General features: G+C 41.5%; 1 protein-coding gene across 6 annotated transcripts in view; it reads right to left on the bottom strand.

The window, feature by feature from the left end:
• LOC119654449 (optomotor-blind protein) overlaps positions 1–15,876 on the bottom strand; it is a 425,188-nt gene that overhangs the window by 163,119 nt on the left and 246,193 nt on the right. The window lies entirely within an intron of this gene.

The raw sequence follows: 15,876 nt of genomic DNA, 5'->3' as shown, positions 1-15,876 counted from the left end.
GCTTGGGCAATAAAAAATTACAATAAAAATCAGGGAGGCGACTGCGGAGAGTAGGTCGATGGGTAGGAACTGAATCGAGAGTGTCGGAAATCTTTTTCCTGTTTAGATTTTCCATTTTACTTTTATTTTCTTATAAATTTTTGTTCTTTGCGTTCTTTGCGCTGCACTCCTTTTTCCCATTTATGGGTTTCTTGGCAGAGCCTAGTTTTCCAGATTTTCTTTTTTCTTCTGCACCCAGGTTGGCAATTTTTACCTTTCTGCAGGTTCCGTCGTTGGTGACGATAAGTAGCTCTCTTGAAAGATGCAGAAAGGGTGTTGCGGAAAATGGTAGAAGAAAAAATAATGCCGCAAGCGAGAAAATGATGGCTGTATGGCGCGGCCGTGTATTGTAGTGGTCTATGACGATGGTGTTGATTGAAGGGATTTGAATTTTTTTTTTGAATTGGAAAGGATTATTGCAGAAAGGTTAATGTATTTTCAGCGGAGAGTTTTCAAAGAATGGCAGCCGGAAATTGGGAGTGTATTGAATCAACGCGGAATCCATTTTAGTCAGAGTAATCCTCTTCTAGCAATTGATTTTAAGCGGGGATTTTATAGGGTCTAATTTGTGAGAGTTTCTAATAGGATAATGGATAGTATCGCTAGGAAGCCCCAGTTAACAGAAACCTAATAGTTCTTGTCATATGGGGACTTTTATAGAAACCAAAGAATTCTAGCCGTCGGGAAAACAGAACATTCAAGAATAAGAAACCCTTCCGAGCCTAATATGATGCATTTGCACTCTCCTCTTTTAAGGAATCTTTTTGAAGGAAGATAAAGAAGGAAGAAAGGTGTTCCTTTCGGCTCAGTTGCAGATGTTTCTAGAAAGATTATGTCTTTGGCACAAGATATTTTACGGGTATATAGTTATGACTTATTGTTTGACAACCTGGTCAAAATTGATGTCTTCCTACTTTTGATCATCTAATCTGAAATTATCCGTATCAATCTAGTAAATTATTTTTGAAATTCAGGAGTCCTGGATCTGCTATCCACTATGGCCAACCGGACCAACTAGAGAAAAACTTTTTCCCTCTTTTCTGGTCAATAAACCTCTTTTGCGCCCAATACTCAAAATTGAAGAGAAAACCGATAACTACGATTTCGTCCAGGGCAGAGATAACTCATCAGATGCTGCCTCACCTGCGCCCAGGAAGTAGCGTCACCAAAGCGTTCAAAAGGTGCTGTTTGCAGACTCAAATTAATTCGCAAACACGTAATAAGTACGAATTATATTCAATTTCAAAACCGCATGGAAGTTCAGACCTAACTCGGCCAAGGCTGAACTAGTTATTTGTTTTTGGAGTTTTTGAAATTCGGACGACGCCGTAGTCGCCTATTTTTTTCAACTTTGATTGTTAATCCAAAAAGAGGAGTTCATGGACTACGCGAAAGTTTCTCTCCAATTGGTCCAGTCCGCCATCAAATGAATGAGTGGTCCAGGACCTCCTCAATTTTAAAAACAAATAATTAGTTTAGCTCCGATCAATTTAGACCTGAATTTGTTTGCAGCTGTTAAGTCGGATTTAATTCGGAACCATGGCGTCTTTGAAAATTAATATTAGTGAGCAAACAACACCTTTGAACCATTTCGGGAGCACTGTTCGCAGGACAGAGCGACTCATGTGTTGCCTCGCCGTATCAACCCATTTTCGAGAATGTGGTGTACCTTTAATTCCAAATGGTGTGAGCAGCAAATTTGGAAGTTGACAGGTGATCTATGCTCAGCCTGGTTTGCCATATTATCACAGATAGACTTACGTCAGGACAGCGTTTATGAATTGAGAGATTCTGTTTTCGAAAATCGTCTTTTAGGTTTCCAAACTTACAAATGGCTATGACATTTTGACTGTCAAGCTGACAATGCCCAAGCATACGTGGTTTGGTACGCACAGAAGAAGCTACAGAATGTAATTTTTCTTTTGGAATTGAGAGAGTGGTCCTTCCTGGTCCATGGACCCTTTTGTTTGGGCTAACACAGAGAGTTTAAAAAACAGAGACGACCACAGTTTCATACAGGATAGTGGCCTAGATGGAATGTAGTACTAAGGAAAACTTAACGCAGTCAATAGAATACCGTGAACACCAGCTGCATCTGTGCCAAGCGGTCTTAACCATGATTTTGTGGGAAATATTGGTTTGCGAACTTACAATAAAAAGTGAACTATTATTAAAAATCAAGTTTTTTAGTCATTATATCTGTCCTAGGTTAGCTCAGCGGGCCAAACTCGTGATTGATTTTGGTCCCCTATTTTTCACGGAAACTTCCTCGAGGATAAGGCCAATTTTTAGTTCTTCAAGGTATTTACAAATTCTTCCATAGTTTCGTTCGCATTGTCATCTTCCACGGTTTTGAATGATAGCCTACCACCAAAAACAGTGAACGCCGCCTCGTGGTAATAAGGCTGAAGGTGCTGTTCTAGATCAGTGGCGTGATGATGATTATGTACAAAATTAAGACAATCTCGTATTCATCGTGAAGAAATTACGGTAAAGATTTCTCCAAGGGGACGAGAGGGGGAGGAGAGTAGAAATGAGGGAATCCTTCCCCCCTCATTTCAGACTCGTACAATTTTTACTTAAGGCCCCGCATAATTTTCACGCCGAGTTCGAATTTTCTCTATACGGCCCTGACAAAAACAGTGAGAGCTTGGTTCTCTCCGCCGGTCAGATATTTATTGGACCTATTGAACTAGCTTATCATATTGGGACAAAAACACATATCCATGCCGGTGGCCAGAAAGCGAACTCAAGGCATGAGGCAGAAATGTTGATGGTTTAATACGCTGGGCGGCAATTTGAAAACTTTTCGACTCCACTCGTGCAAAGTGTGGAGCCGATAGAAATGGCTAAATGGAATAGCGCCCCACCGATTTAGTTTTCGCGGAAAGCATTCCATAATCCAACAGGTGCACGGGATCACAATTCCGATAGAAAATGCAGTGCAGAAAATCAGGCAGCAGAATCAAACCTGAAGGTCATACAAATGTCCCAAAGTAAAGTACTTAGAGCACAGTAGGCGCTCCGTAGTTCATCCATAATGAGGATCTGCATAGGGACCTGAAAGTAAAGTTGGTTAGTGATGTCATCAAGGACCAAGTAATTAGACATAGCCACCGACTACGATCACATGAGAATAAAAAAGTCCGAAAATTGACTGATATCGCTAATATAATGAGACGTGTCAAAAGAGTAAAGCCAAACGACTTGCTAACATAAAGGATGCCTAAAAATATAAGCTACTAAAGAACAGCCAGTTCCGCAGCGAAGCCAATCAAAGTGCTGGCGTGGACCACAGGGTCATCTTCCAATAAAAATTAAACCTAAATATGCAATGAAAGCTGCTGGATGGGGAAATATCAGTCGTAACTTGGCGAGGCTTACTTTAATGGGTAAAAAATACACTGTCGGGGATTGTGAACCCTGAGGTTAGTCATCATTTCCACCTCCACCAACATGCCCAAACAGTGCACCACAAATAATTCGATGCCGAAATTAATGAGTGAGTGCATAATGTTCAGCAATAGATCGTTGAATTGAGCTCCAGCAACATGCCGTTTGACTCCTTTGAATTAATAAATAATTCTAAGATGTGACATCTTGAGCCACAAAAATACCAAATGCCTTGTCCTACAGTGAGAGATTTCTTTAAGGTGGCCAAAAAAAACTTTCCTAGGGTCCTAGGCCTGGCGGGTGGTAGAGCTGAACGGTTACAAAGAAAGTTTACGTTGGTCTTGTCCTCCTCTGTAGGCAGGCTAAATTTCGGCCTATTGTCTACAGTTTAAATTTGATGCCTCTAGAAATCTCCCCTTGTTGGGAACGATTTGTCAGGGCAACTTCCGTTCATTACGCTAACCGAAAAAAAAAAATCCTTTAGCCTGCAGTTAGATTGAAAGTCAATCAGGAAAATGGCACAAGGTAATGGCCGAATCCGGGGTGAACAGGCCTGCTCTCTGCGACCTATGATGCCCTCATCGAGGTAATATTGGCCAGCCAATAGTAATGACTTTGGAAAGACGATATTTATTCAGACTCGCCATTAAATTTGTGTATGCTCAATTATAGACTTATACTGATTCAACCCTATTTAAGGCTGGAAGCAAATTCAGTAATGTGCCTGACATGAAAATTTAAAAGCCAAATCAATGATCCCAAAAATCGAATAACTCTTCCAAGATGGTAGAATCGAGGATGCGAATCAGCCCGATTTCAGCCACCGTCAGTCGATCCCTTGGAATATACGTTTGTTCTCAACGCACCGACTATTCGAAACCTTCGAAAAAACCTTCTTTCATATATTCACAAGGTAGTTTCGTAGTATTGGATTAAACCTAATTCACAAGGCTTGGCAATCGTATGCGATATGATACGAAGACGGAACTGGCAGTGGATAGGTCACCCATTAAGAAGTGCGTGCATGCAGTGGAATCTACTCTCCCAAGATGGCCGACGAATGGGTCGCCCCAAGGTTACTTGGCGCGGAACAGTAGAGGACGAGCGCGAGCGTCTCGGGAAGTCGTGGGGGGAGCTAAAGCTCATTTCAGGTAACCGCAAGCGATGGCGCGGTGTGATTGACACGCTACACCCACCAGTGTAAGTAAAGGGCCACCATATTCCTTCAATGAATCAGGAAGATTCCCTGTTCCACAAATCGATTGCGTGCCCAAAACCGTGAAATTTTCATCTTTTTTAATGAGAAACGGACCCCTTGGCTAGCAGGATTTGTTGCAGCATGCCGGATCGTTATGAATTCCATTTAGGCTACAATGTTGTGCAAAACTTGAAACTTTAGCCTTTTTCTGATGAAAAATTTGGAAGTCGTATATCTCACCTATATTACCGAATTTCCCGGACCCCCATCCGTCCATTTATTTCGGCGAGGTTTTCCAGCTAATTCCAGGAAGCGTTGGGGAGAAAGTTAAATTTATTCCTACAAATATACAAGGAGTTGACTTTTTAGGCACTTAGGGTTGCTGCGGAGTTGGCAGAATACTGAAAACTCGCCAGGGCCGAAAAATTTGCCATCACTTAGAGTAAAGGATTTCCGGGTAAAAAAAAATAGCTCAGAGTTTTGCTTGCTTTACTAATATAGCCATAAAAATGTCAGAATCGGGAAAGATCCTATCCAGGTTCTAATGAAAATTTAAATTTACTAAAAAGTACTATGAAGGAAGCAGAATTGACCAGGATACCGGACGAGCCGGAATATGTTCCAAATACTACAGGTTTCAATTTTTGCCTTTGGTATTTCGCTTATTTAACCCAGTTCAGGCAAAAACGGCTTCATCAGTGAACACCGCAAAGTAGGCAGCTAGGTTGGAGAAATAGTCCACCACTTTTAATAAAAACTATAAAAGGCGACGAAAGGAACTTAACCCGCAATAACAGAGCAGTTGAAATTGTCCAGGTTACCACTCCGGGCGAAACTGCTTATTCGGCCGGAATGAAAGGCAACTCTAAAGGGGCCAATAAATGCCCTTATATGCAGTAAAGCTGATGAGCACTATTTATGATTATTACCAAGGTTTTCCTGGATAGGTTTCACAGAAGACCACCTGAGTGCCGAACAATTCACCAAAATTTGTAATGTTCTACCTTTTTCGAATGAAAAATTTTATGCATATGGAAAATATCCTCAGTCAATGCCTAGATTGCTTTGGCGAATATCACGACATATTTTTCATTTTCCAGTGAAAAACGCTGATATTTTGGACGAATTCTGCAGAAAACGCTGTACCAGCATCCACTACTGGTTTACTGCAGAGTAGCTAGAAACTTTTCGGCATGGCAGGACCCAGGACTGCCTCCATCCCTTAACAAAAGCGCAGTTCTGCTTTGGCCGGTCTAAGCTTGGTAGACGATTTTCTGTTCAATATATGTAGTTCGCACTAACGTCGTGTTTCCAAAATTATAAGAAGTGAATTATACCCAATAACCACTCCGGTTACGCTGCTCTCACGATAGGTGCAGTGCCTGATGAGCTGGCTCTATCCTCGACTAAACCGCAACTCGATTATTTAATAATAATTAAACCTTTACCTATGAAGGTCCCGAGGGTTTAACTTGAGTGCCTGACGTGTAGGAATAATCTCACAGTCCTCTTCGGACACGGGTTAACTTGGAAACCACAATAAGGGTTCTTCGTGACTGGCACCACGGTACTGGTCTATACTGAGTGCAGGTTCAGCATTCATACCAGTGGATACGAGCCCTATCTAGCATCTCTGCCGCAACTAAGAGGTACGGAGCTTAAGTTGTACAGCGGAAGTCCATACTGAGCCCACTAGGAGTTCTACCCGCGAAATAAGCACAGCAACAGCCACCATTAAACTCCAACGAGGTGGCTAACGCATTGTAAAATTTAAAACCCTGATTACTCGCTCATGTGGTGAAACCAGATGAAATGAATTCCGCCTGTAATCACAGAGGAGCGTATTCGTGATTATCTTGAAATCGATCATTGGTCCCCTGAACAGTCCAAACTGACAGACCGGTCACAAGTCACCCACGTTCCGGCCGCCGCTTAACTGCGGATTGTTCAGTCATAACTGACAATCCGGTTTGATTACGGAGGCAAAATTTAGTCAGTACAGCTTAAGCCTTTCTTGAGAAGAGATTGTGAGTGCCAGATCAGCAAGTTCGCAGAGCAAAACTGATTAGATATTGCACGTGAAGAAGTGTCAAAATTTCAACTTTTCTTTACAAGTACAGAATCTGGATGAAGCTGAGAGGTCTTCAAATCATAGTCTAGTGTAATAAACCGTCGCTGTTTCGGTCAGTTCCATTCGGAAACTGGGTCGACTCATTTTGACCGGTTGGGTCATTTTGTTCTGTTGGAGGCCAGATCTGGATGCAGTCACGAGGCTTTCAGATCACAATAATATCCAGCGTATCAAGCCAACTGTTGGTAGTGGAAATTATCGTTAACGTCAATTACGTGTCCATACGACCGAAGACACCTCTCTCTTTTCTACGAGACGCCATTCATTGCCTTTTATAGTCGGCCAACTTTCAGAACCATGAATGGCGATAGGCAAATAGGGCGGGCGTCACTGCAGTGAAGTTCGTTGATACACCGATTACAAAGAACGTCAGTTATGGAACGTCACTTCATTTCGGTTGCGCTAAATTCCAACTCCTTTTTGTGGACCTGCCTTCACGCCACTCTAACCCATCATAGATTATCGTCTACTTTCAACCATGTTTTAATCCACATGCACAAATTTTTGACTTTTTGTGGATTTAAATAGAGTCAAAAGCAAAATATTCCTGCGCTAATCTTGTGTTTTCCAGAGCTAATACAAAAGTTCCAAACCTTATCCAAATCTACTTAGTTGCACCCTTCAATCCAAGCCCACTATGAAACCCCCCAAAAATATGTCACACAACCATTGCTAAATCATCTTAATGACACCAATAAAATCCCTCATTTTTCCTCATTTCCAACTGAAAATATCAAAAACGTTCGCACCAAAAAACCACATTTTCATCATTATTCATATCAGCGACCAACAACACTCATTAAAAGGACCTAATTTCGTATTCAAAGTGACGCTAGAAAACCTGAAAAAAAACTACCCCCGAAAATGTGAAAATAAAAGAAAAAGGAACGTTAAGAATTCCTGAATTTCAAATAAGAGGTAAGCGCACAGTAGTAGGCAGGAAAAACTTTTAGATTACAAAAGGACCTCATTATCGCCATCACCCCGTGTTGAACTTCATCACATTTTCGCCTTGAAATTACACGTATATATCCGAAGTCGAAGGCTAAATAGTATTTTGGCACCCTTTCGTACGAAGGAATTTTCGTTCCAACAACGGGAGAGGGAGGAATGCGGAAAATCCCGTGGACAAGAGGAGGGTGAGAGGCAATAGAGCCGGGACTAGTAAGTAGTCTAGAAATTCAGGTGACTTTCAAAGGGAACAAGGAAGGAGCTGGAGAATGTTTTTAGTGCTGATGCGTGTCGTAATTCTTCACCACCTTCGTGAATTTACCACCCTGTGAGATATTTTATTTCCATTTTTTCTGGTTTTCAGCGGGTTTTATTGCGATTTCATGTTTTTCTGTTGGCTAGATGGATGTCGCACCTTTTCAGGGAATCGCCTTAATTTACATTCGACGAGCTGTTGTTGAACATGCATTGAAACACCACTAGCTGCGAAATAATCATATTTTTTCGGTTCTAGGCTGGATATCACTATAAAATGTTATGCCTAGTGACTGGCGAACTTCATTTTCGGTCAAGGAAACATATTTTCGTTACAAAATGACGGGGGCTGAGATTGAAGCTTTAAGCAAGAGGAGTTCTGTGGAAGATTCAAGAATAACAGACAAGACCAATAAAAGGGACAAAAATTCAGCTTTTCTCTCTTTGAACAGACTGTAAATTCACACCCAATAAAATCCCTTTAAATCCTGTTTCTCTGCCTCCAACAAGGACATCCACATACAAACCTAACCCGTTTTCAGTCTAAGGCCAATAATCTCTGAAATGGGAATTATATCGCCAGGACAGTCCTTGCGTGAAACGAAAAACCTGAGAGGGTTCGGGTAAATCAAGATAGTGGAGAAGATTAATGGATGCAATATGTGGTATATGTTTTAACATGGTTTTAATGGCTTTTATGTGAAATTCTGTTCACTAAATTATGACAACTGAAAACAGAGGAACAGTTGGTTCGGATACGTGGCAAAGTAATTTGAAAAGACAATAATGACATGAGTAAATGTTGCCTGTTAATGGTCACACCTATAGAATTTCTCAGGTATGAATTTGCTTCAGTACTTCGAATTCTGACTTTCGTATAGGGCGAGTCTAAGGTATGATTTGTATTTTAGTTTAAAAGGTACGACCCATTGGTAGAAGGGTACGGGATGAGCTGTCCTTATTCTATGAAAAGAAGCTCTTAGATTGCATAAATTTGTTAAAATTGAGATTGCATAGAGCTATCTAGATGAGAATTGCTTCCATTTATCACAAAGGTGATATTTTAACTACCCAACTCTCAGCCGATCCCTGACTCTATGGGAAGGTTGACTGAAGGCCACGCTTCAGGATACTTCAGGCCGAATAGAAAATCATCTAACTTAAGGTCCAAATGGTCAAAAGATTCGGGTACTGTCCTGGAGTTTGGTGACTATCGTTTACTATCGTGGAAAAATGGTGCCACCACTTCAATAACTGTCATTCTCTAGATTTTTTTTTTAATTGTATCCCCCTGGTCAGCAGACCAGACCCAAGGATCAAAGTACACGAGGTAATCAAGCTTGACATTTCTCCACCCAAAACACTTGTAATGTGATTGCACTCAAATCGTATCCACTGTTTTGGAGTAGCAAAAAATACCAATGTATATGGTGTTACGTCAGTTTGACTGATAGATATCTGGGTCAAATGTTTTCTCTTCAAAAGGAAGTGGTAGTTTCACCCCACAATCCCCTTTCAGACACACGGTTTTTTCGCTAAAAATCAGTTGGGAAAGGAGCACGAAGTACACCCAACTAGTGCATCCACAACGCCCTACACATGTCTGAAAAAAGTTCAGGCTGAAGCCTGAATTGAGATTTAGGGTATACTGTTGAAACACAATGGAATTGCACTATTCTTGAAATGCATCACAACTGAAGAGAGAAAATGACATGAACGGCAAAGAAAGCAAGATATGAAGGTCCTTGCGGGTTTAACGTGAACACATCTGTCGTCTAGTCATAATCCCACAGTCCTCTTCGGAGATTGATTGATTTGGAGACCGCAATCAAAGCACGGCCGCGACTAGTACTACGGTACTCGTTTGTAGTTAGTGAGGCCTGCCTAACACCTCTGCCATAACTAAGGGGTACGGAGCCTAAGTTATTCCGGGCAACTGCACTCTTGAACCCACAAGGCGCTCCACTCGCGATACGGGTACAATCACCATGAAACTCACCGAAGAGGGCCACCCGGAAATAACCGGGCCGAGAATACATTCCCCTTGGTACAAGATAACCTCCGGTGAGGCTTCCTGGTAGCCAGTTCAAATGAGTCCCTTATAGACTCGGGTCAAATCGCCATCAGTGAGCGCGCGTGAACGGCCCCTTAGGCAACCTATGGTAAGCCTTAAAAAGCATCCGCAAGGCTTGAACTCATGGTTGGTGGTGGTGGAATTGGACACAACTCTTTGAAGACCCATCGGATGTTAAACCATTTTTAGGGGTAGAACTCAGATAATGCCTTCCTATTTAATGGTGACCTGAATATTCAACTTGATTGACAACTGTCAAAAGACCCCATGAAACAGTTAAGGCTTGATACGCTAAGTAACGATTTAAAGCACATTTATTTCGGTATTTTAAATCGCTGCTTAGCGTATCAAGCCTTTACTGTTTCATGGGGTCTTTTGATAGTTGTCAATCGGTGAACCCAATGATATCGGGGTAAAATGAGGAAAAAGAGCTAGGAATTGAATTAGAAGAATTATGTTTATAACATCTCTTCAACACGTGATAGCTCCTGGCTTATATCAATCGCAGCTGTTGAAAACTCTCAGCATTCAAATTTCCCACTGAGTTGAACTTTGACCCAAAGGTTTAAAATTAGTAAAGTCCTTTTACTATGTAAGTGGTCGCCATTTACCCTTAATAGGGTATAGCGCGTCAACCACACCAACGCCCCATCGCAAGCGGTTGTCTAAAATGCGCTTTAGCCCTTCGACGACTTCCCGAGATGCCAGCACGCCTTCTTCACCGTCCTGCGCCCATTACTAGACAAACTGCAATTCCATCTTAAAATCGTTTAAATTCTTAGTGCTTAAGATCGACGAGTTTAAATGGCTGCGGTTTTGTCAAGTGCCGATTACTTTTTAGATGCTTCCTCCCCCCCGGCTTAGAAGCACCATAACCAAGGTTATTTTTTCATTTTCTGTGAATCCTGTAAATCACTATGGATGCGAATTATAACAAGCGAACAGCTTATTTTAGGTACCTAAAGCAGAATCATATCATTCTACAGGTTTTGGGATCATGAATCCATCTCGAACTCAGATCGGAGCTCATAAATTGTGGTGAAAACGCATTCAACTTGTCAGGCGGGGTGATGCTTCTTCCAAGGCAGAGATGAGGTAGCCTCTAATGAGCTCCCTTACATGAACACATAGGAAATTTTGCTACCAACTGTTGAGGAAGAAGGGCTAACGTGAATCAAATTTCGACTTAGGAGCCCCCGCCTCTCCATTTCACTACAACAACAAAATGCCCAGTTAATATTGAGAACTCACGTATGACTTGGTTGCCATTTGGACACTATGTAAAATGTGAACCATCAGCAACTTACGTAAATATCGAAACGCAAGCAATCAACAAGAGAACCCCATCTCAAGGACTTCGGAACATGTAGACCCATTGGAAACGCCCCAAAGGCCGAGCGAACCAGCGATAGGTTGATACGCTAGATGCTGTTTTGAAAGACTTTGGACTCCACTCGGGGCGAGATCACGGCCGGAAAAAGAGGCGGAACTAACCTAGATGAGATTATAGATGAACAGTCAATTTAAAGATAGTAAACAAACAAGTTGAATTTGAAGATCAAACGAAGGTTTATGTTTTATCAAGCTTCTCACAATACACGAGATCAGGATTTCTGAAGTCTCCAACATCAGCTCTGGCCTTCGTGATTTTGCAGTGTTCATGTCACAAAATCATCAGTCAGAAGTAGGTACATATTTAGTATATATTCTCCGTAGGAGTCATAATTGTATGGAGTTCGGGAGAAGTTACAGGAGATTGTCCCTTCATTTCCAATCTTAGCCACTGAAGTGCGCAATAACTAATCCTCGACGCAGCTTATCCAATCTCTCCTCATTGGCCGTTTTCACCTCAAAATAATGTTTTGACCTCAATCAAAATAAAGCTAATAATTGGTTTCCAAAATGTTATCCTAGAAGAGAATGCAAAAAAAAGGCAAAAAATAGACTTGCATTCGAAGCGAAGTTGGTTGCGAAGGTCCTTGGACTATAGTGCTGGGAATCTCCAGTTCCTGCCCTCCAATCGCCAATGGAGACTATAATCTTTTTATTTCTAATCAGTTCCTAGTTCCTAGCGTGAGTTAGGCAGTTGGATTGTATATAAGTTTGGCAGATCTAATTTAGAACTTTTCAAGCTAATATCACAATAATAAAACTAACATTTCCAAATTAACTTCATACCAATTTCAAAATTTTCTACTTCAAATCGAGACTCTTCCATTCGAAAATCAGAATTTTCTATTTCAAATTTAGACTCTTCCATTCCAGAATCAGAATTTTTTATTTCGAATTCAGACCCTTCCATTCCAAAATCAAAACTTTCCATTTCAAATTCACAACTTTTTCAATATTTTTTTATAAGTTTTATATAAACTTTTTACCGCTGGGTAAGGATGAAGCTGGAATTCCATGTTTGCTTTAATGCACCATGGAATTCGGTCTGGAAAAAAGTATAGTCCGCATATAATTGCGTCATTGTGCCTTCAATTAATTCCACTTTTGACTGCAGAGCCTCATTAATATCCACTGACAATAGAGAGGGTCAGTATTATAAAGTTTAAATGGCGGCGTTGCTGATTAATTTTAAACGCTTGCCGGGAGCAAGAGAGACGTCCAGACGTCCGAAAGAAATGGTAGACTGATGGGGCAATATCTGATGAATAGGGCGGATGGGGTAAAACCTACCAGCTAAGTATTCGCAGTGGTTCCTAAACTGGTTTTATGCCATGCTTTTTCGCATTATCGTTTTGGAAAATGACCTCTGTCCTGCGTCGGACGCAATAGCTGCTGCTGGTAAAGGTTTACCGTTACCCTTCCATCAAGTGTCAAAACCTCGTCGTGGATCAGACGTTTCTGGTCCCACAAGATACACAGCAATGTGTTTTTACTGTGGATGTTCCCCTTTGACTGGGATGTTCATAGGTGGCCTTATGAAAGCCATGATTTTTTACGCTTCGGATTGTCTTGGTCCACTTTGCGTCACCGGTTACAATGTGATGCAGGAATCACTTTCTTTCACGCCTTACAAGTAACAATTTGATAACTTGCAGACGTCTTCTAATGGTTCTCCCAGACAATTCATGTGGCACCCATTTCCCTTCCTTCTGAATCTTTCCCATGGCTTTTAGGGGCTTTTTAATTTTCGAACTTTTTCTTCCGTTGTCCACGGTCTTTACCTTTTACGCAGAGGTCGCCATCTTTGGACCACTCAAACTGGGTTTGGCACATGCACACTTTTGGACCGTGATCGCTGTATTCTTTTAAAATCAGTTGATGCGATTCCAACACACTTTTCTCCAATAAAGCAGCATCACTTTCCGCAAATGACGTTTTGACGTTTTACAGGCAGAAAACTTGACATTTTCAACACCGTACAGATACACTTCTTGACAAGAGAAAGAAATAAAGTCAACAGCGATAGACAGCCGACACATACAGGCCTTTCTGGATACAGTATTGACACATGTAAGGTTCAATCCAGATACAAAGATATTGCAATGGGGACAGTCATTTTCATACGCCTAATATAACGGTAATAAAAAACCTCTGACTGTTAGCTACAAAAAAATGTTGTTTCTGGCGCGGGAAACGTGGAAGTGCTAACTATATGGGTTAACCAAGGATACCACACTCATTATGAATTGATTTTTTCAGCGTTTTACCCAATGAACCTCCAGGTTTATTTAAAGCAAGGCTCAGAATTTTGACAGTTCATGATTATAAACCTTCAAAAGGATCTGAATAGGTTAGTGTTTCCTGTTCGGTCTTTAGCAGAGTACAGGGCATTCAGATAGTTTCTAATGAGTCTGTGTTTCATTATCATCGCCTTTAATGCGACAAACTGCGACATCCATGACGATCCATGACCTTCTTAACCATCCAGCTACCTTTTTAAGTGTAAAAGGGGGATCGAAACCAAGGAAAAGTTTGTCTGCATATGTTAGATGGTCTATGAAGGAATCACCCAATATCGCTGATGGAATTGAAGCCTATCTAAATGTTTACTGTGTTGAATCAATAGCGACACTGCTTGAAAATGCAACAACACTCGAATCTCAGTAGCCAAACCATATGCAAAATATAGCTTGGCAACGCTTAGGCAAATTACTTCACGAAACCTTCTTCCTTTTCTGTTTCGGTTTTTGTAAAAGAAAATCTGTAGCATTTCTTTCTTCATTGATCTCGTACAGGACTAAATGGAGAGCGACTTTCTCCCAACTTTTTGCTCCACGGACTTCCAAATGGAGAGTTTTTTTTGGTCTCCCCCCCCCCCCTCTTTGATGACTTAACCCTCCCCCCCTCCCCAAATATCAAAAATAAGAGGCAACGAAGGCGGGGGATGGTTTCGTTCCAGGCAAAGGCAACTCTTCAGATCCTGCCTCCCTTTTGCCCTGTTGCCCGAGCAGTGTGAACGAAGTAGTTTCCAGGTGTTATACGCTCCGTTTTATAATTCGGAAGACACTCGGGGCAGAGGTGAAGCAGCGTCTGATGAGTACCCTGGTATGAAACGGTGAGTCGTCTTACAATCAATAGTATTTTCAGAACTTTGTTATCGAATACTATACTATTTCTTTAGCGAGTAATAATTTACAATTGAGGATACGCAGAAATGTAATACATAATGAAGACGATATCCTTTCGTGACGATATTTTTAAAATGAAATTTGGCACGTCCCGATGGTTGGTTTGCTGAGTTACATTGTCTAAATGTTTCCTTTTGGATGCTGCTATCCAAAAAGTTAAAATTTAGTTATCTACAGTCATCTCATCTGTGAATCCACGTAAGCCACTGCACTGATGGTCATGTTTATTTTTCCTCCATTTGTGGCGCAGCAGGATTAGCAACATTCTAAATTTATTTCGAATGTTGTTCATACGAGCGAGGGGATGACACCGCCCCGCTCTCTGGTTTCTCCGCGGCTTTTCTAGAGCTCGCCACGAGAATGGAGGTTTAAAGTGTTCATTAAACATTCACTGGAAAACCATGGCTATCCAAATGGCAAGCTACCCGCCGTACATTTTTACCTTTGGCCCCAATATGGGAAACGTGGTAGATCAACCAAGCCGATGCAACATTGTTGTTGGTTTATGCCAGCTTTCTACACCCCCCTACAGCCTGAAGAATTGACACTTCTTCTCGATGGTTTTACCCAAGGCAAGCCACTCGTTAGCAATCCTGGAATAGTGAATTCCATTAGTGTGTGACCTATCCACTGCCATTTTTGCTCTGATATCAAGATATCTACGGGTGTTTGGCGATAATATTGTATTCAGCCAAAGAGTTCAGATAACATCCCACCAAAACATGTTGATCGGGGTTTGTTCGTTCAGGTCATTTTCTATACGCTGCGCCTATAAACCAGCCCACAGAAGCATTTACCTACCCGGAGCAACTTAAACCAAATAAGGGTGTTGAGGTTTGTATTTGCAGACTAACTAACAAGGGCACGTTCAGCAGCGCCTTCCATCGAAGCACGTAGTAGAAGGGCGATGATCCGTCAGACTAAGCATCATAATTGCTTTTTATCATAGTCAACGTCTCCTCGGTTCTTTCCAAATCCGGAATCGCCTGACAAAAGCCTGTAACACATTAAGGGAAGAGAGCAAGCTGGAGGAGAGAGCTGAGGAGGTAGCGTATTTCTAGAATGAAACCACTGAATTGTGGGGCACAAATGGAATGGCTAGGCTAGGATTTGAAAAAAAAAACAAATTTTTCTGGATTTTACGAAGGGTAATACTTTGTCCGAATAGCTCAGCCGGTAAAGCACAAGGCTGTCGTACGGAAGGTCGCGGTGCAAATCTCGCTGGTGGCAGTGAAATTTGCATCGTGATTTGACG

Source organism: Hermetia illucens, chromosome 4 (genome assembly GCF_905115235.1).
Source record: "Hermetia illucens chromosome 4, iHerIll2.2.curated.20191125, whole genome shotgun sequence".
In the NCBI taxonomy this organism is placed as follows: Eukaryota; Metazoa; Arthropoda; class Insecta; order Diptera; family Stratiomyidae; genus Hermetia; species Hermetia illucens.
This window is presented reverse-complemented; position numbering and strand designations above follow the sequence as displayed.